The sequence below is a fragment of the Podarcis liolepis genome, assembly GCF_965112155.1.
Source record: "Podarcis liolepis genome assembly, chromosome: 4".
Lineage (NCBI taxonomy): Eukaryota > Metazoa > Chordata > Lepidosauria > Squamata > Lacertidae > Podarcis > Podarcis liolepis.
Genome location: NC_139558.1, coordinates 105724976 through 105749918, shown reverse-complemented (window position 1 = coordinate 105749918; position 24943 = coordinate 105724976). Strand labels below are relative to the sequence as shown.

At 45.4% G+C, this 24943-nt stretch overlaps 2 protein-coding genes across 7 annotated transcripts in view; one reads left to right on the top strand and one right to left on the bottom strand.

Annotated features, from left to right (window-relative positions):
- LOC310705024 (uncharacterized protein) overlaps positions 1 to 24943 on the bottom strand; it is a 275548-nt gene that overhangs the window by 38974 nt on the left and 211631 nt on the right. The window contains exon 1 of one of the 6 annotated variants that reach the window (XM_083499268.1): positions 18708 to 19548. The exons of 4 other annotated variants lie outside the window; for them this stretch is intronic. The gene's annotated coding sequence lies outside the window, so the exon portion shown is untranslated. Of the gene's footprint in view, positions 1 to 16034; positions 16124 to 18707; positions 19549 to 24943 lie in introns of those variants that run through there. One more of the 6 variants, XM_083499264.1, reaches the window with a different exon arrangement.
- The window catches only part of LOC310705084 (uncharacterized protein), a 242403-nt gene continuing 218919 nt past the window's right edge, over positions 1460 to 24943 (top strand). Inside the window, exon 1 of the mRNA XM_083499463.1 lies at positions 1460 to 4105. The gene's annotated coding sequence lies outside the window, so the exon portion shown is untranslated. The remainder of the gene's footprint in view (positions 4106 to 24943) is intronic.

The following is a 24943-nucleotide window of genomic DNA, read 5'->3' as shown; positions in this document are numbered from 1 at the left end:
TTGCATTGGCTTTTTTAGCTGCCGTGTCACACTGTTGGCTCATGTCAAGTTTGTGGTCAACCAAGACTCCTGGATCCTTTTCACATGTACTGCTCTCAAGCCAAGTGTCACCCATCTTGTATTTGTGCCTCTCCTTTTTTTGCCCAAGTGCAATACTTTACATTTCTCCCTGTTAAAATTCATCTTGTTTGTTTTGGCCCAGTTCTCTAATCTGTCAAGGTCGTTTTGAAGTGTGATCCTGTCCTCTGGGGTGTTAGCCACCCCTCCCAATTTGGTGTCATCTGCAAATTTGATCAGGATGCCCTTGAGTCCATCATCCAAGTCGTTGATAAAGATGTTGAATAAGACCGGGCCCAAGACAGAACCCTGTGGCACCCTACTAGTCACTCTTCTCCAGGATGAAGAGGAACCATTGATGAGCACCCTTTGGGTTCGGTCAGTCAGCCAGTTACAAATCCACTGAGTGGTAGCAGAGTCAAGACCGCATTTTACCAGCTTCTTTACAAGAATATCATGGGGCACCTTGTCAAATGCCTTGCTGAAATCAAGGTAGGCTACATCCACTGCGTTCCCTTCATCTACCAGGCTTGTAATTCTGTCAAAAAACGAGATCAGGTTAGAATCATAGAATCATAGAGTTGGAAGAGACCACAAGGGCCATCGAGTCCAACCCCCTGCCAAGCAGGAAACAGGTTAGTCTGACATGACTTATTTTTCAGAAATCCATGCTCACTATTGCTGATCACAGCATTCCTTTCTAGGTGCTCACAGTCTGTTTGCTTAATGATCTGCTCCAGAATCTTCCCTGGTATTGATGTCAGACTGACTGGGCGGTAATTATTTGGGTCCTCTCTTTTCCCCTTTTTGAAAGTAGGGACAACATTTGCCCTTCTCCAGTCTGCCGGGACTTCGCCTGTTCTCCAGGAATTCTCAAAGATGACTGCCAGTGGTTCTGAGATCACATCTGCCAGTTCTTTTAATACTCTCTTGGATGCAGTTCATCTGGCCCTGGAGACTTGAATACATCTAAACTAGCCAAGCATTCTTGTACTATCTCCTTAGTTATTCTGGGATGTGTTTCCTCTGCTGAATCATTTGCTCCAAATTCTTCAGGTCGGGTATTGTTTTCTTTATCGGAGAAGACTGAGGCAAAGAAGGCATTGAGGAGTTCAGCCGTTTCTGTGTCCCCTGTTTGCATTTCACCATCTTCTCCTCTGAGTGACCCCACTGTTTTGTTGTTCTTCCTTTTGCTACGAACATACCCATAAGAGCCTTTTTTGTTGCTTTTAACCTCTCTAGCAAGCCTGAGTTCATTCTGTGCTTTAGCTTTTCTGACTTTGTGTCTACACGTGCTGGCTATTTGTTGGAATTCCTCTTTGGTGGTTTCCTCCCTTTTCCATTTTTTGTACACATCCTTTTTTTAATCTTAACTCAGTTAAAAGTTCTTTAGATAGGACTTCCAGGGTGGCGCCACCGGCAATGGTGGACTCCCTCTGAACTGGAGGGACTGGCTCTGCGGTAAACAGGGTCTACTCCACTACGGCGAAGCGGGGACCCCTTCAAAATCACAGGCGGATGAAGCCTGTGACCGTGGGACTCGGCGGGCACTTTAAGCGCCCCCCAATCCGCTAAGGAACCCACTAACGGGCTCCGAAGTGAGGAGGGGGAAGTGGCGCAGTGTTGTGAGTCAATCGCTATTTCCGTGGAGCGAAGCCGCATAGCTGTTGCCGGAGAGCGCTGCCTTTTTTCCTGGGACAATTTGGACTCTATAATAAGCACCCGTGAGTACTTAGAATTTGGACAATTGGATATCAAACAAAGATTTGTGAGAAGGACAGAATCGGAATATTTAAAAAAAAAAATTATTGAATTTGGTACGGAGCGGGAAGGGCTAAACAGGAAGTCACCCTTCCGTTCTTTTGTAAACAGAATAAAGCAAAGGCAATTTATACTAGAGCTCAGAAAATCGTCTTTAAAAGAGTGGATTTCAACATTTTAAATTGTGAATCTTTTTTTGGACTATTTTAAGTAACTTTAAAGGGAAGTAACTTTCCTCCATCCTGATCCTGGAGCGGGGTGTCAGGACTGACGTGGAAGTTCACCAAGACAATCGCTTTTTGACAGATAGCTAAAAGAAGGGAAACTTTGCGATTCCACTGTTCCCTTTCGCATTCTAAAGGAATATATATGGACAAAGTATCTCAAGTATTTTGAAAAAAAGGAAACTTTGTAGCAAGAATAAACATAAGTCTTCCCCCTAGGGGGAGCTTGTGAAACTGTAACTAACTCCGGGGAACTGACAGCTGTTACAGAATAACTATGGGAATGTATTTGACTTTGCAGGACAATGTACTCAGAAGCCTTGGTGTGTGCTTTTTACAAAACAAATGCTCTACTGGAAGAATTACACGATAAGGTGAACTGGATGGTCATTTCGACTAGAAATCTTAAACAGGCAGTGGAATGTTTTGACCAGACTGTGGGAAAACATGTGTAGCCCACTCAGGATTCAAACCAGGAGTGTGTTTTGATAGAACAGGAGTTTGTGGCATTAAATCAGGAGTGTGTTTTGACAGAACAGACCCAACAGGAGTATGATCTTTCGGATTGTTCAAATGAATTTGGAAAAAGCCAGATCTGGAAAGGAAAAGTTTGGTGTGGTTTGGAAATGGGGGGCTGGATTGACCCCCCTATGTTGGGATGTCTGGACTTTTCAAATATGGTAATGGGCTGCGAAATGTTTGGGACTGTGGGGGCTCTCAACTTTGGAGGGCCCTTGAAACATGCTTTTAAATACTACATGGAATGCAGCGATGAATACGGAAAAGGGTCTGATCTGTCGAGAAGGGTTAAAAACATTGTCAAGTTGGAGCTACCACGAGCAAGAGATATTGTCAAGCTGGAGTTACCATGAGTAGGAGATAAGGGAAATTACAGTTATAAATATGAAGAAGAGCTGTGGAAGGGCCATGGAAGTGACTTGAGGGCCTCGGACATAAGGTTACCGGGCTAGACTGATGGGAATAAGGACTGACAAATCCCGGAACCAGGAGGAAGGGATGTTGGATAAAGATTGGACTTGCTTATACCTTTCTTTCTTTTTTCTTTCTTCATTATTAGAATGTTTTATAAAGTTGATGAATGATAGAAAAATGTTGGAAGAAATTACCTGGCTTTAGCAAAGATGTTTAAAGAATTATGAAAGAAGGTTAAGACTTAAGTTTTAAATTTTATTACAGAAAGATAGAATTAAAATAGTCTAGTGTAATGTAATGATAGAATTTTATGAAACATGGAAAGGAATTTGCTGGGGTAATTAATAACTAGGATACAAAGGAAGGGAGGAGGAGGAGGTCTAAGAAAGAAGGCAATGACAGTCAAGGGTCTGAAAATAATGAATTTGTTTTTAAATGTTTTTTAAAGCTTGGGATTTTTGTAATTTTGTCACTTTTTTGTTTTTCTATTTGGAATTTTCTTTTTTCTTCTTTTTTACACAGTGGGAAGGGGTTTGTTTTTTTCTCTCTCTCTTTTTCCTTTATTCTGCTAACTGTTTTTTATTTTTTGTATTCTTTTTTCTCACTACTTTTTTCTTTTTGTAATATTTTGAAAACTTTAATAAATATCTTTTAAAAAATAAAAATAAAAGTTCTTTAGATAGCCACCCTGGCTTCTTTAGGCACCTTCCATGTTTCCGTCTCATTGGTATTGCCTGAAGTTGTGCTTTTACTATCTCCCTCTTAACAAACTCCCAGCCATCATGAACTCCCTTTCCTTTTAGTATTACTGTCCATGGGATCTCACCCAGAACTTCCCTAAGTTTTATGAAGTCGGCTTTCTTAAAGTCAAGAAATTGAGTCCTAGTATGCTTGGCTGCTCCTTTCCGCTGTATAGTAAACTTCAGAAGAGCATGATCACTTGCGCCTAATGATCCTTCCACTTCTACCCCACTAACCAGGTCATCAACATTGGTTAGGACCAGATCTAAAATGGCTGTTCCTCTTGTTGCTTCTCCCACTTTTTGGACAATGAAGTTGTCTGCAAGGCCAGTGAGGAATCTGTTTGACCTTATGCTCTTGGCTGAGTTTGACATCCAACAAATATCCGGGTAATTGAAGTCCCCCATTACTACTATCTCCCTTCCTTTTGCATGCTTGGCCATCTGTTCCAGGAAGGCATCATCTATGTCCTCCGTTTGGCTTGGGGATCTATAGTAAACTCCCACAATGAGGTCACTGTTATTCTTCTCTCCCTTGATTTTGACCCAAATGCTCTCACTTTGGCTTTGAGGTTCTAAATCTTGGATCTCTTCACAGGTATACACATCCCTGACATATAACGCCACTCCTCCTCCTTTCTTGTCTGGTCTGTTTCTCTGAAATAGATTGTATCCCCCCATTATTACATTCCAATCGTGGGACTTATCCCACCAGGTTTCAGTGATGCCTATTATGTCATATTTAGTTTGCTGTACCAAGAGCTCAAGCTCATCTTGTTTATTTCCCATGCTTTGCGCATTAGTGTACAGACATTGAAGTCCATTAATCATTCCCCCGTGTCTCTTATTTAAGGATTTTTTCCTCCCACCACTAGGTCTGCGTGCTGTTTGCTCCATTTGGTCCATGACATTTGGATGATCATCTTCATCAATTGATAGACTCCTACCTTCAGGAGCACTGTCTCCCTCCCCCACATTAGTCAGTTTAAAGCCCTCCTGATGAGGTTTCTGAGATTTTTGGCAAAAACATTCCTCCCAACCGTTGTGAGGTGCAGCCCATCGCTTGCCAGAGGTCCATCTTCAAGAAACTGCAGTCCGTGATCTAAGAATCCAAACCGTTCCAGTTTACACCATTTGTGAAGCCAGCTGTTCACTTCCACTATTTTTCCCTCTCAACCCTGGGCCACGTCGTTCAACTGGGAGGACAGATGAGATGACAATTTGTGCATTTAATTGCTTCAATTTCCTGCCCAGAGCCTCGTAGTCTCTTTTGATCTTCTGGAGGCTATTGCTGGCAGTGTCATTGGTTCCCACATGAACCAAGAGGAAGGGGTATTTGTCAGTGGGTTTTATGATTCCTTGCAGTCGTTCAGTTACATCTTGGATCTTAGCCCTGGGGAGACAGCACACCTCCCGAGACATCTTGTCAGGCCCACAGATCACTGCTTCTGTTCCCCTCAGTAGGGAATCCCCTATCACCACTACACGCCTCCTCTTAGGTTCTTCCGTGAGCTGTCCGTTCCAAGGTCGCCTGCACATTCCCTGAGGACTGACTTTGCTGCTCGTCTTCATATACCTGATTGACTGTAATGAGGGAGAGATCCTCAAATGGAGTCTGCTCTTCGTCTTCCATGCTAGGGGAAAGGACCTCAAAGCGATTGTGTATTTCTAAACAATCAGAGCGAACCCTGGGCCTCCTACTTCTTTGAGTCACGTTTCTCCATATATCTGGCTCCTGTGTTGGTGAACTAGCCTCCTTCTCAGGGGAGTCCCCTGTCTCCTCCTTGGTGGAGACGGTGTGCTCTGTTGCTTCCAAGAAGAGCTCCAGCTCTCTAATTGTTTGGAGCGTAGCTACACGTTCCTCCAGTTGCTGGATTTTGTCTTCTAAGAGGGCAATCAACATGCAATTGCTGCAGGTAAAGCTGCCTGCAACCTTTGGCAAGATGGCAAACATTGCGCAGGAACCGCAGGCGACTGCAGCTGTTCCCTCCCCGTCTTGAGAACGTGTTGTTGGGGGTGGCTACAGCAGTCCTCCATCATAAAAAGCGTGAAGACAGGACAAATAACTCCCCCCCCAAAAAACCTAGGTATCTCCCCAACAAACGTTTGAGACTAGCTCCCCTAAATCTAAAAGATGGATCAAACTGCCCTGCAAGCTCTGATAAGCTCCTCCCACAGCTAATCACCTGCCTCAACAGAAACCCTGCCCCCTCTGACCTTTGCACAGGGAGAGCAGCTAGTCAGCCACAAACACACACACAGGAAAACCCTTTTTGCTCCTTCTTCAGCTGCTGCCCTGCAAGCTCTGATAAGCTCCTCCCACAGCTAATCCCCTGCCTCCACAGAAACCCTGCCCCCTCTGACCTTTGCACAGGGAGAGCAGCTAATCAGCCACACGTGAAGACGAATCAGATTCGTCTTCACGTGTTGTTTCTGGAGGAAGAGGAACAAAGCTGAGGATTTAGTTGAGTCATCATAAGGGTAGCCATAAGTCATGGGGGCGGAGAGGTCCGGACAAGAGGCAAGTTTTTTCAGGAATAAAACCAACTTTTAATTGACTGTACGTGTTCCAGTCTTGCTGCCACTACAGAATGACTCAACTCAACTGATGCTGAGAATGAAAGCTCATCAGGTAATTAAGCAAGGATGGCTGAAAAGCGACAGCAGCAGCAGCCCGTGGATATGCAAGCCGGGCAAGGAGCGGCAGCTGCGGAGGCTCCAACGGCAGTGGATCCTACACAATTTCTCTGGGCAGAGAATCAAGAATTAAAGATAATATTAGCACGACTGGAAGGAGTGACGGGAGAACAGGCAAGAGAGCTCTCCGACTTATCCAGTAGGCAAACTGCAAAAAACCTAGTCCCCCACCACCCCCACTTCACTGGGAATAGTGCAGAGTATGACTCCTTCCGAGCCTCCTGCTTATATTGCCTACGTCTTAAAGGGGAAGAATACAGAGATGATGAAGCAAGAATAGTCACGTCTGTGGGGCTTCTGGGGGCGGCGGCTAGACAGCAGATTACGCCTTACCTGATGTCAATGACCACGTGCTCACTAATTTACCTGCCTTTTTGAAGCTCTTGGACAACATATTCAGGAATCCCGCACAATAGGCGTAGTTGGAACAGGAGTTCCTGAACCTCAGGCAAGGAAGGAGGACAGCAGCAAAGTATTGGTCCAGTTTTATGATGCATGCCTGTCAACTGGAGTGGGAAGGGAAGGCCTTGATTGCCCTGTTCAAAGCAGGACTCTGCGAGGAGATTCACAATGAACTTGCGGAAATGCAAGGTTGAACACCTTGGAAGAGGTGGGGCAAGCCGCTCTGCAGTTAGGCCTGAGATTCCAGTCGCGCCACAAGGGAGCAAGGGAGGCCTGGGAGCCCCTGAATATATGTCCTGGGAGAGACCGTGGGGCCGCCAAACCAGGATGAAGGGGAACCCATGCAGTTGGGCTCCTTCAGAGGGGGAAGAGTGCCAGGAACCACATGGGCAGAGAAAGCATTTGTGTTTCACCTGTGGGTCCGCCAACCATATGGTCCGACAGTGCACAGTAGGAAGGCCCCAAGGAGCCTTATCAGGGATGAGTGTGGCAACGCCAGAGAGTGCAGAGAGACACCATCGGGAAAATATCTGTTCCAATCTGTTCCGGAGGCCTCGCATTGGGAGAAGAAGGGACAGAAGGGTCTCCGCCTGGACGGTTCATACCAGTAGTCACCATGGGTGCTACGCTACAACTCCCAGATGGGAGGGGCAAGCGTGTAGACATCCTCATCGATTTGGGAGTGCCAACAGACTATATTGATGTAGACATAGTGAGCAGGTTGAGAATAGACACACAGATGTTGGAAGCTCCTTTAGAAGTGCAGATGATAGACGGAAGGCCGTTGCTGTCAGGCTGTGAGTCAGAAGCTATGATGCCTAAAGGGCTAGAGTTTCTGGGTCATTGAGAGACCATTGCAGTCCATAGGTTGACTTCCTACCCCGTGGTATTGGGAATGAGCTGGCTATCTTGAAATGATCCAGTGATCTCATGGGGACAGAGATCCATGACCTTTTCGTTGGCGCACTGCAGACTACACTGTCTAGGAATGAAGACTGAGAGAAGAGGCGAGGCCAACGGGATGACAGTCTGTGGACCTCTCACTGGAGAGGAGAGAGAGATACCCCTGCAGTGTAAGTCCTTCAGGGACGTGTTCTGTGAAAAGGAGGCAGACAGGCTACCCCCGCACAGGCCTTATGACTGCAAAATAGACCTGAGATACCCACCAGATGCCTCTACTCCATGTTGGAAGCGGAGTTAGCCAAATTGAGGGAGTTTCTGCAGAAGAATTTGGAGCAGGGGTTCTTACAGCCGATGAAGACTCCGGGAGGAGCTCCAGTCTTCTTTGTGAATAAGAAAGACACTTCATAGAAAAGGCTTGTTGTAGACTATAGGAAAACCAACCAGCACATGATTGCCAGACGTTACCTATTTCCACGGATTGGGGATCTACTGGAGAGGTTGAGGTTGGTGAAAATTTTCATGAAATTGGACCAGAGGGGGGCTTACAATCTGATACGGGTGAGACAAAGTAATGAATGGAAGGCGGCTTTTAACACAAGGTATGGGACCTTTGATTAGTTCGTGATGCTGTTTGGACTACAGTTGGGCACGGCCACCTTCCAGGCATTCATCAATCACATGCTGTCAGATCTTTTGGACAAATCGGTTTTGTCGTACCTCAACGATCTTTTGATCTACTCAAGAGAGCCCGAAAGAACACGTACAACATGTGAAAGAGGTGCTACAACAGCTGAGGGAACACCGACTATATGCAAAGTTGGAAAAATGCCAATTTCACATGACAGAAGTGGAGTTCCCGGGCTACAGAATCACCCTGGAGGGGGTGCACATGGACCCAGCAAAGGTGCAGGCGGTAGTGTCATGGCAAGAACCCAGGACACGAAAGGATGTGCAAAGGTTCTTAGGATTTGCCAACTACTACCAGAAATTTATACATCAGTACTCTGGACTCAAGGCACCGATGACAGATTGAGGGGCAAACAACCATTCCGGTGGACAGAAGAAGCGTGGAAAGCCTTCGAGAAGCTCAAGACCATGTTCACTGAGGGAAAGTATTTAGCACGCCTAGACCCGCACAGGCCGATGATCGTGGAGACAGATGCATCTGACAAGGTGCTCAGGGCAATGCTACTCCAGGCAGGTGAAAAAGGGGAGCTGAGACCACGCGCCTTTCACTCACGGAAACTAAACCCATTGGAACAGAACTACACAATACGGGAACAAGAGTTGCTGGCCATCAAGGATGCCCTGCAAACGTGGCACCATTTCCTAGAGGGAGCACAGCACCAAGTGGAAGTACACACTGACCACAAAAAACTGGAATACTGGCAGACAGCCAGGCACCTGAACCAATGACAAGTTAGGTGGGTGCAATTCTTTGCCAGATTCAACTATAGAATAAAGTATGTGTTGGGGTCACAGAACCAGGGAGCAGATGCGTGGTCCAGGAAGCCAAAATACTTCGGAACTGAAACCGTGCCAGAATAGAGACTGATCCTCAATCCTGAGCAACTGTGACTGGCAGCGATGATGGCCAAGTTTCTGAAGCCAACGGGGGAAGATGGGTTTGCTCAGAAGAAGAAAGAGGTGATACAAAATGGGGGAGTGATGCAAAGGATTTCACAGAGAGGAGGGTTGCTGTACAGAGGGGGAGCCCTCTATGAACCAGAAGGGGAACTCTGAGCCAAGGTACTCAGACAATGCCACAATAGTCCGATGTCAGGCCATTTGGGGCAATGGAAGACAGAATGCCTAGTAATGCGAGACTTCTGGCGGCCAAGGATGCAAGAGGAGGTCAAGGAGTATGTATGGGCGTGTAACACCTGTCAACAGGCAGAGGCCCCACGAGACCCCAGCAGGCCTACTACAACCACTACCTATTGGAGATTCATTCCCTGTGTCTGCAGTCATGGGATTGTTGTCTATCACATGACGGTGTATGTTTTCATTCCACAGAGTGGGAAGTGACAGAGACAGGATGTTTGTGTTACTGTGTTCCGTGAAGTAGGACTATTGTCCTTTGTTCTCTCTCTTTGCTGTCTGATGAGAAAGAGGAAGGAGCTAAGTCAGAATGCTCCGAGTGTTTTATATGTAAATAAAGTAGATTAGCCAAAATGCTGACTTGCTGGTTCTGTTACGCAAGCTGTGAAGACTCTGCAGATCCCTAAGTGTGCTGATGTCTGTTGCCATCAGTCGCTGTGATGTTCAGGCACAAGAAAGGTTTTGATGCTCCCGAATGATCGACCAGGAGGGAAACCATTGCCATGGATTTCATCACCGACTTGCCAGAGTCGCAGAAACAGACAGTGATCTGGGTTGTGGTGGATCTTTTTTCAAAGATGGCACACTTTGTACCCTGCGAGAAACTACCCTCGGCACACGAGACAGCGCAACTCTTCATGGAACATGTGTTCAAACTGCATGGACGACCATGGAAGATTGTGTCAGATAGCGGAATACAATTCACAGCCCAGTTTTGGAGAAAACTGATGTAACTGCTGAAGGTGGAAATATGCCTCTTGTCAGCTAGACACCCACAGACGAAGAGTCAGAGAGGACGAAGCCTACAGTGCAGCAGTATCTACGATGTTATGTGAATTACCAACAAGATGACTAGGTAGACAACTTGGCACTGGCTGAATTCACTTACAATAACGCAGTGCACTCATAGACACAACAAACACCATTTTTGCTTGTCAAGGGATACACCCACGGGTGTTTCCAGGGCAGGGGGACAACCTCGCAGTGCCAGCAGCAGAACAGTATGCAGAAGAAATGAAAGCGCTGCACAGTATTTTGCGGGACCACCTAGAAAGGGCGAAGGCTCAGTACAAGGCGGAAGCAGATAAACACAGGTGGGTGGGCAAGGAGATAAGGGTGGGGGACCAAGTATGGTTGTCCACAAAAGACTGGCCGAGCAAGGGACAATGCCGTAAGCTGGAACTGCAAAGGGTGGGGCCTTTGAAGTGGTGGAACAAATCAACCCTGTGTCGTTCAAGCTATGCCTATCTGAGTCAATGAAGATGCATCTGGTGTTCCATCGGTTGCTTCTATCTCCACTGACGCTGAGACACCCGTATCAGGAGAGGAAGGAACCACCACCCTTGCCAATATTGGTGGAGGGTGAACCTGAATACGAGGTGGACGAGCTACTAGACTCTGGCAGGAGAGGTATGGGTGCAGTATTTTGTGTCTTGGAAGGGGTATGGACCAGAAGAGAATTCATGGGAGAGCACAGGAAACATACCAAGGTTGCAGAGCGAGTTTCACCGTAGGTACCCCAGGAAACCCAAACCCCAAGGCTGGGTAGAGGAAGAGCTGAAATGGGAAGAAGAAGTGGAGAATGAGCCCGAGTGGGAGGAAGAAGCAGAAGAGCAGCAACCGGGGTGCAGTTATTGGGAGGACAATGAGGAGGAATGGTGGGAAGTGGCCCAGAGCGCCCCAAGAGAGGAAGAGGAGAGGCAGGATGAACAGGAGGGGGGCCCCTAGAGGGGGGGGTGATGTAAGACTGGAGCCAGCAAGTGAACAGCAGCAGCTGCCAGACTTGGACAGGAGCCCAGAGGGAAAAGAAGAAGAAGAAGAAGAGTTTGGATTTGATATCCAGCTTTATCATTACCCGAAGGAGTCTCAAAGCGGCTAACATTCTCCGTTCCCTTCCTCCTCCACAACAAGCACTCTGTGAGGTGAGTGGGGCTGAGAGACTTCAAAGAAGTGTGACTGGCCCAAGGTCACCCAGCAGCTGCAGGTAGAGGAGCAGAGACGTGAACCCGGTTCCCCAGATTATGAGTCTACTGCTCTTGACCACTACACGACAAAGGGAGGATTGTTATGGGAAGAACAGAGGAAAGTACAGGGGGGAGTTCACAGCCCAGATAAATACAGGAGTTATCAGACAATAGTTTGTCTGAGCCAGTTTCCAAGCCTCTCAATCTGAAGGAATGCAGGAGAGGAGCAGTACAAGAAAAGGGGAAATTGACATCACAGAAGCAACAGAAGAGATTCGTCTTCACGCGTTGTTTCCGGAGGAAGAGGAACAAAGATGAAGATTTAGTTGAGTCATCATCAGGGTAGCCAGAAGTCATGGGGGCAGAGAGCTCCAGACAAGAGGCATGTTTTTTTCTGGAATAAAACCAACTTTTAATTGACTGTACGTGTTTGCGTCTTGCTGCCCCTACAGTATTCTATCAAAAGTTATGGCCAAATAACCAGAAAAAGCAAGCACAACTTGCTTAGGTTGACTTTTGTCAGTGTGTTATGTGATTTCTATCAAGTTGGTTGGTTTTTTGGTGTTCTTTCATTTAGTGAGTTTGCAGACATAATAAAATTTTAAAAATGGCACAAAGAGTTGACCGGTCACCCAGAAAGCCATGTAAAGTAGTACTATTAAGTGAGCAAGGCTACAGTTAAGAAGAAATTAGAAACAAGATTGGGGGAAACAACCAAAGCTGGCCTTTCTATATATTTGAAGAGGTATAAGGAGACTCAGTTGCTACAAAATCAGACTGGTAAAGGCAGGAAAAGGTGCACAACAGCAAGCGATGATCAAAGAATGGAGAGACTGCGCCTACTTGATGGAAAAAAAATCATCTGGGTGTTTACAAGATGACATGGCACAATGTAATGTGAATTTGAGTGCAAGGACTGGTCTAAATGCTAGAATTCTAAGGAAAAAGCCATTATCTCTCAAGCAAAGGTGGAAAAGATTAAACTGGACTAAAACCCATGTTAACTGGACAGCGGAACAATGGGACAGTGTTCTTTGGAGTGATGAGACCCAAATCTCCTTGCTTGGTACTGATGGCATGAAATATGCGAGCAAAAGGTGTGGGAAGAATTTGTGTTATCAAAGGAATGTAAATGCCCCAAAATAAATAAATGAAATACTTGTGCCCAAACTGAAGCGTTCTGCATGTGATCTTTTCCCAGATACTGAACCTTTATATTTATTTGTTTATTTTCTATTTCAGCAGGATTCAGCTCCACATCATGTTGCTGCTGTGTGCAAAAGGTGGTTTCAAGATAAAGATATTACACTGCTGGAATGGACTGGGAATAGCCCAGACCTTAACCCAATCAAAAATCTTTGGAGCCGACTAAAGAACTTGTTAGTCAGAAGCAACCCAGCAATAAAGCCCAATTAACAGAGGCAATAATTCAATCTTGGTTTCGTATTATTACAGCTGCAGAACTAAAAAACTTGCTTCACTCCATGGGAAGGTGTTGTAAGGCCAGACTTAAAGCTAAAGTTTCCCAAACTAAATATTAACTGATTTATATCCTACTTGCATTACACTGACCGTGAAACACCCAGATAGTGTGATGATCTGGGGTTGCAAAAGGTGTGGGCAGAATTTGTGTCATAAAACGGAATGTAAATGCTCCAAAATACATAAATTAACCCAAACTGAAGCGTTCTGCATGTGATCTTTTCCCAGATACTGAACCTTTATATTTATTTGTTTGTTTTCTATTTCAGCAGGATTCAGCTCCATGTCATGTTGCTGCTGTGTGCAAAAGGTGGTTTCAAGATAATCATATTCCACTGCTGGAATGGCCTGGGAATAGCCCAGACCTTAACCCAATCAAAAATCTTTGGAGCCAACTAAAGAAACTTGTTAGTCAGAAGCAACCCAGCAATAAAGCCCAATTAATAGAGGCAAAAATTCCATCTTTGTTTCACATTATTACAGCTGCAGAACTAAGAAACTTGCTTCACTCCATGGGAAGGTGTTGTAAGGCCAGAATTAAAGCTAAAGGTTCCCAAACTCAGTATTAATTGACATGGTGAGAATTTCTGTTAGAAGATTGGCAGATGAAAATGATGGACTTTGCATATCTGGTGACACTGACAGAAAAACCAGCACGATTAAGTATTCCAAAAGGGTTGGAGTAAATTTATACGATATCTGAAAGATTATTGTAAGCAATTAACATCACTAGCAGGGTTGTCTGAAGACTTGTAATGAGAAATTTTCTACCTTTCTATATTTAAATCTTGAGACATTCTGTAATGAGTGTAATAAGAATTGGAAAATGTACAAATTGCAATGATATAAATGTTAATTTCGAAATCTGAGGCCGGAGGGAAGGAAGTTGAGGCTCTACAGAGCCAGGGTGGTATAGCGGATAATGATGATGCGAATGTACAATATTAAATGGAGAATAATTTTAAAGATTATATATATATAAGAAAAAACATTAATTTACTGTTCTAGGTTTATTATAGGGGTGTTAGGTTCCCAGGTGTTGTGGGGGGCGCTGTTGAGCTCTGTGAAAATATATGAGGTTTGTCACATAGAGGTATTTTTTGAATTTCCAGGCAGATAGGACGATCCCACAGGGAGCCTTACCAAGAGAGGCCACGATCTCACGATTCTCCTCCATGACGTCCTTATGCAGAGCTCTCTGGTCAGGATCCAGCAACGCCCACTCCTCGTCCGTGAAACAGACAGAGACGTCTTCAAAGCACACTGCACCCTAAAAGAAAAAGGGAAATGTCCTCCTCTGAAACAGGATCAATATGCTCTGCTACACAACGCACAGTTATTTCCTTCCTCTTAATTGCTGCGTTGTTTCAGTAGGATTGCTTTGCTGCATATTTTAATTCTGGATGCTTATTTCAACGCTTTAATGGAATTCTTTTATTCTGTGTTTTAATTATGGGCATTCATCTGCTGCAACTGGATTTCTTATGGACAGGGCCAACCCTACCCATTCTTGCAAGCGATCCAACAGTGTGCCAGTGTGCAGCCTGCCTCTGCTCCTCCATTGTCAGACGTCTCCTGGCTCTGAGAGACGAGCAGGGAGGGGGGCTTCTGGCAGAAGGAGAGGGAGCCAGGGTTTTTTGCCTCACCATCCCCACAACTGACTCCCTGTTGCTACTCAGCTTAGGGGGGGGGGAGTGTCCCCGGATTCATTGAAAAATATCTGGTAACTATACTCTAGCCCTCCTAGAGGGAAGATTGCAATGCAAATTGTGCAGGCAACGGAAGTGATTTTTGTGATGTGAATCAGCCTGGTTGCTCCTGCCTTCCAGTAAATAATAATAATAATAATAATATATTTATACCCCACCCATCTGGCTGGGCTTCCCCAGCTACTCTTGGCGGCTTCCAACAAAATATTAAAATACAGTAATTCATCAAACATTAAATGCTTCCCTAAAGTAAATGCATGAAGTCAGAACTGACTGACAAGGGAGTCATTTGCATCTTGTGGAAAATGGATGCTTGGCTCTAGTGGGGGTCCTCATCCGGGGGGTCCTCGGGAGTTGCTCCCCCCACCCCCACTTCAGGGCACATTTCTCCCCTGCTTCGGTCTCCTTTTCTTGCACTTGGACTCTCTGCCGCTCTCATGACAGACTCCTGGGGTGGGGTCTCTTTTTCTTTGCTCTGAGGGCCAGCTAAATTCATACTCTTTGCCATATTCCCAAATACTTGCGTTGCAATTCTTCCACCATATCTTAAACTGTATTTTTAGTTAACCTTTTCATCTTGGCGTTACTAAGTTTAAAACCAGCTAGTTGCCCAAATTCTATTTTCTTTTCTTGCACTTGGACTCTGCCACTTTCAAGTCAGTCTCCTGGGGTGGGGTCCCTTTTTCTTTGTTCTGAGGGCCAGGTATGTATCTGGCAAACCCCCTGAGGGCCAAGTGGGCGGGGCCAAAGACACCTCCTTTGAAATTTAGGCAGCTGATTTATTATGATTATTCTCTTAGATAGCTTAACACACGCACAACCATTGATGCCCAGGTCCCTGGAGGCTCGGTGAGTAGCAGCGCCCATTTCCGGCTGCTTTGCCAGCAACAATCCCTTTGGGAGAGAGAGGATGTGGTCCTGGGATGCCCTGCTCTGGGTGCGAGGGGATTGCTGCAGTGGCCTCCGTGGGGAGCTGCCCTGGGAGACACTGGGAAACTGGTCCCCAATGCAGCAGCCAGACTCTGGGAAACTGGGATCCCTCTCTTTATTCCTGGCATTTCTCTCCCACCTTTTTTTGGGGGGGGGGCTAGTCCACCTCCACGTCCAGCTTTGGAAAACCATTTGCAGATGTTTCCTCTGTTGTGCAATGAGGCTGAGCGATGTCACACAGAGTTAAAGTCCCAGGGACTCCTTTGTTTAAAGAAGGGAGATTTCGGGGGAGTCGTTTTTCTGAAAGGGCAAATGAGTTTGGGATCCTCTGATCTTCAGGAAGGAGAGCGTTGTAAACCTGGCCCCTCCCTGATCAGGCCCCCTCCCCCGCTGCAGCCCTGGGACCCCCACCAGATCCCAGAGAGAGAGGAGACTCACCAGATCCCAGGAGGGACAGCGAGGCAGCCCTTGCAGGAGAGACCCCAAAGCAGGAAAGGACTGGGGAGGGAGGGGCCTTGGCTCTGGAGGACCTGCCCCCCCCGTCCGCTTCCTGGCCTCTCTAGGAAGGCAGCTCACTTTCCTTTAACCCTTGCAAAGCCGAGTCCACCCATCTCAGCCCCGAAGAAATCCCGGCTCGCGAAGGGTCTCTCTAATCCATCGCTGAAGTGCAGAAAGTGGGGAGGGGGGAGTGGAGGTCCGGAGACGGGGAGCAACTGGGGCGGAGTGGGGAGCCTGTGCAACTGCCTCCCCCCCTCCACTTTCCCTCCTGGCTGGACCAGAGCAGCTTCTCCTGGGGGGCCAGGCCCCCTCTCCCCCACACCCATAGATTGATTGACATATTCATGGATCCGTTTTTTAAAGCCGATTTTGCGGGGGGGGCCGCCTATGCCCCCGGTGGGGGACTTCCTCGCCCCCCCCCCCGCTAGATACGGCCCTGATCCCTGGGTCATCATCCAGTCCCACCCCCAGCAAGGCAGAAATCTCAGCTAAAGCATCCCTGGCAGATGGCCGTCCGATCTCTGCTGAGAAACCTCCAAGGAAGGAGAGTCCACCACCTCCCAAGGGAGACCTTTCCCTGCCCAACTGCTCTTAGATGTCCCTCAAGGCAGCGGGTCCTGAGTTCTAGCCCTGCTGAAACCATTGCACTGGCTGCCAAGGAGGAACCAAGCGAAGTTCATAATAAATAAATCCCATTCTCGTCATAAATGAGTAATACTTTCTTAAGCATGTTGCTAGGCAAACACTCAATAGTATGCCATTTCCCCTCCCAGAAATGCTGAATTTCTAACTCAATGGACTAAAAATGGATGGTTGTTATGCTTAGGGGAGCTTTTAATATTTGATGGACTATTGTATTTTAATATTTTGTTGGAAGCTGCCCAGAGTGGCTTGGGAAAAACCAGCCAGATGCGCAGGGTATGTATAAATAATAATAATAAAAATACTGCTGCTACTGCTGGGCAGATAGGCCTCCTTCTTCAAATGGTTTTGGGTTTTCATCTGTGTCATTTTCAATTGTTATTGATATTAATGTTGTATTCTGAATTTTAGGTCTTATGATTTATGAGGAAATTCTTTTCCATTTGGTTGTGTACCTTTGGATGTGTTTTGCTTCTTGTTTATTACATTGGTAATGTTGGTAATTATGTAAATCTTCTCATAACAATAACAATTTATTATTTATGCCCCGCCCATCTGGCTGGGTTTCTGGGTGGAGATATGCAAGGTGGTGTCGAGGTAAGACGCTCCTGTTAGAGCTCCTCAATTAGGTGTTGGGAGCTCCTACTCCTTTTAACTTGTTAACTTTTTAAACTTTTTAATCTTTTAACCCTCTTCTCATCAAAGTTTGGCAACCTGGGGTTTTATATCAGAGAACTTGTGATGTCGGCGCTGTAAATTAGAACTAACAAAGTCGAACAGCTTAGCAGCCGTCGCCCACCCTATTTCAAGGACTCGTAACTCTAAACAATTCTATTATTATTATTATTATTATTGTAATGATATTTATTAAAGTTTCATAAGCAATCAATAATTTCAAAATTTAAACATAAAATACAAAAACCAAGAAAAATAGCAAAAATAAAAAAGATACAAAACGAAACACATAGAAAGTACACAATAAAAGAGTACACTATAAAAAAGAGTTAACAAATAGGGGGGGAAAGAGGGGGATAAAAAAACAAAAAACACCAATAAACAGAATAGAAAAAAGATTAATATTTTCATATCTTGTATTTCCTTCACTAGTTTCTTGACCTCCTCACACCTCCCTTTTTGTATTCCAGTTCAGATGTTTAGTTCAGTAAATCCTTACCCTTTATCAGTTAGCCTTACTCAGCATCTTAACCTATAATAAATATATATTTTCCACCGTTATCAATACATATTTACATATTCTTATTAATCTTTTTACCAACACCGCTTATTTCCAATCCAACATCCCTTTAACATTCATTAATTTTACAGTATTTCCGTAGATAGTCCTTAAATTTTTTCCAATCTTCTTCCACTGACTCTTCTCCCTGGTCTCAGATTCTGCCAGTCATTTCTGCCAATTCCATGTAGTCCTAAACAATTCAATTAATCTTCTGAACTTTTTCCGACCTGACTCTGATTCAGGCTTTGACTCGGCGTTTTAAATGAACTAAGGGAGTGAAGCTGTGTTGCAGGACTGTTCCACTTGTGCTTTCATTAAAAACTTCCCTAAACAGGGCTGCCTTCAAGAGTCTTCTAAACGTCAGAGAGTTGTTTATTTCTTTGACATCCGATGGGAGGGCGTTCCACAGAAGAGGCGCCACGACCGAGAAGGCCCTTTGCCTATCATGTTGTAAGCTGCCTTGAGCGTTCGTTTTAACGATGGAAAGCTTACAAATAAAATAAAATGATGAAGATGAAGATTGAACAAATGTCTACGATTTCCCACAGGCTACTTTGTGGGGCGTCTTGTGTGAGGGAAACTGCAATCCAGGGAGTCTCTGGCAGGAGATAATCAGATAAGGAAAGCTTTATTTACAAAAAAAAGAGAATGGTGAAACAAAGTGAAGACAGGAGATGTGTTCTTTCAGATAGAAGTTAACTTATTACTTCAGCTAAATGTCTCAGGATTAAACACAGTTCTGCAGGCACAGCTTCTCTTCAGCTCCCTCCTCTCAAAATCAGTTGTCACACTTCAGGGAGATGTTCAGGTTTCCAGAATAGGTGGTGAAAGGCTGAACTCTGTTTCTGCGGCTTCTCTCTCATCCCCTCCCTCAGTTATGAGAGGTCTTTCCGTGAGGTACTTTGGACACAGCCCAGCTTCCTTCACAGCGAGGGGCCACTTTTCCTCGCTTCCCCTCTCTCTTAGCAATCCCACTCCTGAGGTATCTTCCTTTGTATGCCAGACCCAGGGGATCCTCTCAGCCCTTGCCACGGACTCGGGAATCTCCTTTTCCTGGAAGATCTCTCTCCTTCTGACTGGAAGGAGACCCCAGAAGAAGAAGAGGAGAGTCTTCCCACAGCTTCTCCCTCCAGCTTCACTCCCATCTGAATACTCCCTTCAGACCCTCAACATGGTCTCCCCATCTCAGCTGTGAGGCTCCTTCCTCTGGCTCCATAGATAGTCTCCTCAGAGCGGAGGATCCACTCAGATCAGAGCCACTTCTCCCTCCCTCCCTCCCTCCCTCTCCTCATCCCCATCTTCTCCCAACCTTCCCTCTCTCCCATCTCAAATCCCCTCAGAAACGGCTCTCTTTATTTTCCCTCCAAAAGTGCTGGCGCCACCCCCCTCTGGGTAGCCAATCAGAAAGAGGCTCTGGCCCCCTGGTGGAATGGTGAGGCACTGCACCCCCAGACTCTGCTCTGGCTCTGCTGTCCGTCACAGCAGCCAGCTGCCCCAGCAGGCCTTGCAATCTCCCCACCGCTTGAGCCGTCCTCCATTGTCTCCCTAGACGGATGAGGAGAGAGCCATTCAGGAGCCACAGGAAAGGGGCATCGGGGGCCGACAGAGGCAAACTGGAGCAGGGCAGCATCGCCGAAAGGATGCCTACTAAATCCCCAAAGTTTGATGGATAGGGTCTCTCTCTCTTCCTTCTCAATATCAGCTATTTCTCGCTAAGAAATTGGGGAAAAGCAGCTACTCTGTGTAGGGTTTCTTGGGGATGAGATCCGTAAGCTGAGTATGGTACGATTTCTCAGCATTTAATGACACACTTTAATGGGTAAGTGCAGTCATATTGGAAACACTGCAGACACAGTCATGAAGGGTTTTTCTATAGTGTTATATTCATCCTCACCTGAATAAACACCTAGAGTACATGAAATTAATGGGTGTTACTGTCTCCAAATAGCATGAAACCTATGCACGCAGATTATTGGAATAGGACAAATGATTCCCCCACCTCCTGGAATTCCCTAGGCAAAAATGGTCAACCAAACATTTAGTACGACAGTGCACTATGTCTGTTGGAGAAAACACAAGAAAAGGGGGTGCCTGCGTTTGCTGGGAAGCGAGGAGACAGGAAGAGTCAAGTCCAGTATGTTTCTGCAGCAGTTCGAGGTACCAGTCATGACGTTGGACAGGACTGGATTTTAGACTCAGCAGTGACAAACATTTTTGTAAAGTCTGCACAAGCCCTTAGAAAAACAACCTTGTAAATCTGTAAATGTAGTACTAGCTGATGGAACAGTGCATGAGTCAGCTGGAAAGGGTAATATGAATCTTAACTGTTTAAGCACCAAATTTACCAATGTATTATGTGTACCAAGTTTAGAAAATAATTTGCTTTCAGTTGCAAGTCTTGTTAAGTAGGGGTTTAAGGTAACCTGATAAAGCACAGTATTCAGACCTCACCTGGTGTACTGTGTCCAGTTCTGGGCACCACAGTTCAAGAAGGACACTGACAAACTAGAACGTGTCCAGAGGAGGGCAACCAAAATGGTCAAAGGCCTGGAAACGATGCCTTATGAGGAACGGCTAAGAGAGCTGGGCATGTTTAGCATGGAGAAGAGGAGGTTAAGGGGTGATATGATAGCCATGTTCAAATATATAAAAGGATGTCACATAGAGGAGGGAGAAAGGTTGTTTTAAGCTGCTCCAGAGAAGCGGACACGGAGCAATGGATCCAAACTACAAGAAAGAAGATTCCACCTAATCATTAGGAAGAACTTCCTGACAGTAAGAGCTGTTTGACAGTGGAATTTGCTGCCAAGGAGTGTGGTGGAGTCTCCTACTTTGGAGGTCTTTAAGCAGAGGCTTGACAACCATATGTCAGGAGTGCTCTGATGGTGTTTCCTGCTTGGCAGGGGGTTGGACTCGATGGCCCTTGTGGTCTCTTCCAACTCTATGATTCTATGACCCCAGGGTCCCTTCCAAATCTATGATTCTACATTCCTACAATCTGCTGAATGGAAATTCAGATTTAGAACATGCTCTGCGTGATCCCAAGAGGAACACACTTTGCCCCTATGTGGTGAAGGGACAGAGCTCCGAGGAAGGTCCTGGCTTCCGTCCCTAATGCATATTTCAAATAGTAGACTTTCCCAGAGAGGTTTGCCAGGTAGAACTGCAGATACAAATATATGAAAAGAAAATGATGAAGGCTCACCTCCCCCTAGGTCTATAGATTAATCCATCCTTTAATTTAACAGGCGGGTAAGTCCTTTATGTGTCCTAGATCTTAAACACTGTCGTTTTCCGTTCACAGGGCATTTTAAACTGCGCGACAACCAATATGCCATTAGCCCAGGCTTACATCCAGAATTCTCTTCTGTACTCTCGTTCCAAATGCTAATGAGCTGATGCCTCAGCATAAACACAATAATTCCTGTCTGGGGTTCTTTTTTTGTCATTCTGTAGCCTTATTGGGGTTCACCGATTGTGTCTGCGTTGCTCCCGGACAGGAGGAAGGAAATCAAATGACACCGAGGGTTGGTTCAGAGAAAGAGTTCTTTATTTCTGCTCTCCGGAACAGTAGAAAGGCACCTGTGTGGTGTGTCCACAGCAAGTCCAAAGAAATGAGAAATTTCATGCAGTATATATATCCTCCAGACACCCTCTCCCCCTTCCCCAGGAATCCAGCCACGTCAGCTTGTACATGCAGGTTGACATCACAGATGTTCCTGCTCCGACACTCTTAACCATAAAAGGGTATTCCTTCGTATACTTCTGACCATAAAAGGATATTCCTTCCTGTACTTCTGACCATAAAAGGATCTTCCTGTTCCTACTCTTATCTTGGAGCAAGAGGTCACCATCTCCAAGAGACCCTCTGGCGCTGTTCCCAGACTAGGTCTGTGCGCCTTTGTGGTCAGGATATAAGATAAGGCTCAGACGTGTCTTCCCAGTTCTACTGGTAGAGTCAAGGCCATCCTTGCCATCACAAACTGATAAAGGAGAGGGCTCTGAGCACTTGTTTATACAGCTGGGTTTTTGGCTCAAGAGCTCAAGTTAAAGCATTTTAGCTAAGGAAAAATAGGGATTTTGGTGCAGTTTCAAACAGCCTGCACAGTCAGTTTTGGATAAAAAAATTCCTTCCAGTAGCACCTTAAAGACCAACTAAGTTAGTTCTTGGTATGAGCTTTCGTGTGCATGCACACTTCTTCAGATACACTGAAACAGAAGTTGCCAGATCCTTCTATATAGTGAGAAGGTGGGGAGGGGTATTACTCAGAAGGGTGGTGGGAATGGGTGATTGGCAGATAGCTGAGATGAGCGTGTTGACGACTCTTAACGACTGCAATAGGTTTTACAGGAAAAGGCAAGGGGTGAGAAGGTGAAAAGTGGCTTAGTCATGTATAATGAGATAAGAATCCAATGTCTCTGTTCAGACCAGGTCTCTCCATGGTTTTAAGTTTGGTAATGAGTTGCAATTCAGCAGCTTCTCTTTTTTTTTTTATAATAATTTTTATTAATTTTCCAAACATATAATAAGACAAATAACAAAACAAAACCATACAAGACATACAAACAAATAAACATGTATAATTTCTTAAACTTATTTTCATAAACCTTCTTTCCCGGACTTCCCCGTACCTCCCTTTTTCTGCATCCTTATGTTAACCCTTTCTCAGCAACCCTTCGTTCAGTTGATTCGCTCATTTTCGTTATGCATTCTTTAAAATTGTAGTTTACAGCTGCAATTCTCTATTTCTTATAACCATAACATCTCAGCCATCATCAATTTTACAACAGTCTCTAAGATATTTTTTAAATTTCTTCCAGTCTTCTTCCACCGTCTCTCTCCCCTGGTCGCGGATTCTGCCGGTCATCTCTGCCATTCCCATGTACTCGATCACCTTCGCTTGCCATTCTTCCAGAGTAGGTAGCTGCTGCGTCTTCCAATACTTTGCCAGAAGAATTCTTGCCGCTGTGGTAGCATACATAAAAAATGTTTTGTCCTTCCTTGGCACCAATTGGCCCACCATACCCAGAAGAAAGGCCTCTGGCTTTTTCAAAAATGTCCATTTAAGGACCTTTTTCATTTCATTATAGATCATTTCCCAGTAGGCCTTTACCTTCGGGCAGGTCCACCAAAGGTGATAGAAGGTACCTTCCGTCTCATTACATTTCCAACATTTGTTACTGGGCAGATGATAAATTTTTGCAAGTTTGACTGGGGTCATGTACCACCTATAGATCATTTTCATTATATTCTCTCTTAATGCATTACAAGCTGTAAATTTAATACCTGTATTCCATAACTGTTCCCAGTCATCAAACATTATGTCATGACCTATGTCTTGTGCCCATTTGATCATGGCTGGTTTTACTACTTCATCTTGTGTATTCCACTTCAGCAGCAAATTATACATTCTCGACAAGTTCTTAGTATTGGGTTCTAACAGTTCTGTTTCTAATTTCGACCTCTCCATCTGGAAACCTATTTTCCTGTCCTGTTTAAATACCTCGTTTATCTGACGGTAGTGCAACCAATCTCGTACCTTAGACTTTAATTTGTCAAAACTCTGCAATTTAACTCTTTCACCATCTTGTTCTAAAATTTCACAATATTTTGGCCATTTGGACTCCATATTTAGTTTTTTTATCTCTTTAGCCTCCATTGGTGATAACCACCTAGGGGTTTTACTTTCCAGCAAATCTTTATATCTTATCCAAACATTATACAGTGCTTTCCTCACAATATGGTTTTTAAAGCCTTTATGCGATTTTACCTTATCATACCATATGTATGCATGCCAGCCAAATCTATTATCATACCCTTCCAGATCCAAAATGTCTGTATTCTCAAGAAGTAGCCATTGTTTCAGCCAGCAAAAAGCTGCCGATTCATAATAAAGTCTCAAGTCCGGCAGGGCAAAACCCCCTCTGTCTTTTGCATCAGTTAAAATCTTAAAGTTTATTCTGGGCTTTTTGCCCTGCCAGACAAATTTTGATATGTCTTTTTGCCACCTCTTGAAACAGTCCATCTTATCCAAGATCTGGAGTGTCTGGAATAAAAACAACATTCTAGGCAATACATTCATCTTGATGACAGCAATTCGGCCTAACAAGGAAAGTCTCAATCTTGACCATATTTCTAGATCTTTCTTCACCTCTGCCCTGTGACTTTTGGTTATTAGCCGTGACCCCCGCTAATTGATTTACGAACCTCGATTAGCGATATATGGCTGCCCGGTCCGGCGCGCTTCCCTCAGCTGCGCCACTCAGTCACGGCTCAGCAGAGTTTCACACAGCGGTGTAGAACTGTCACCAGCTTGATTCAGCTTCCAGACAAACACACACAGCACCGGTTTGTCTATTTACAGCTCTTTATTCCAACATTTCCCCCAGGGATTTCCTGGGCTCCTCTCCGCCATTACAGGCTACGTCTTTTCCCCACGGAACACAGAGTGGGACTGGCAAACTTTTTTGCCCAAACTCCTCCCAGCTTCGAAAGCTGACGTCAGAATGCTGAGGCATCATGGGAACAACTTAACCAGTTAAGTTCCAACTCCCACACCCCCTTTTGCATCACATTCTGACAAGACCTTTTTGAGTTCAACACCTTCCCCTTTGCCTTGTGCCCCTTCCCGGCATCTTTCCCAGGCACCTGTTGAACCCCTTCAACACTTCCAGAATCACACTGTGCGACACTTTTCCACGCACCTGTGACCTGATACCCTACTGACCCATTAGGGCCAGCAGTTGTGTCTTCTCCGTCAGACTCTTCCCCCTCTGACTTGACAACCCGTCCGTGAGCTTTCTCCATTACCGGAGATGAAGCCTCACACCTGGACACTCCTTTCACAACCCTTGGAGATGCCCAAACCTGCCCTGAACCCTGACCCTGGACTTGGTCCCCATCACCGGGATCTGAACCCTGATTCTGGACCTTATCCCCATC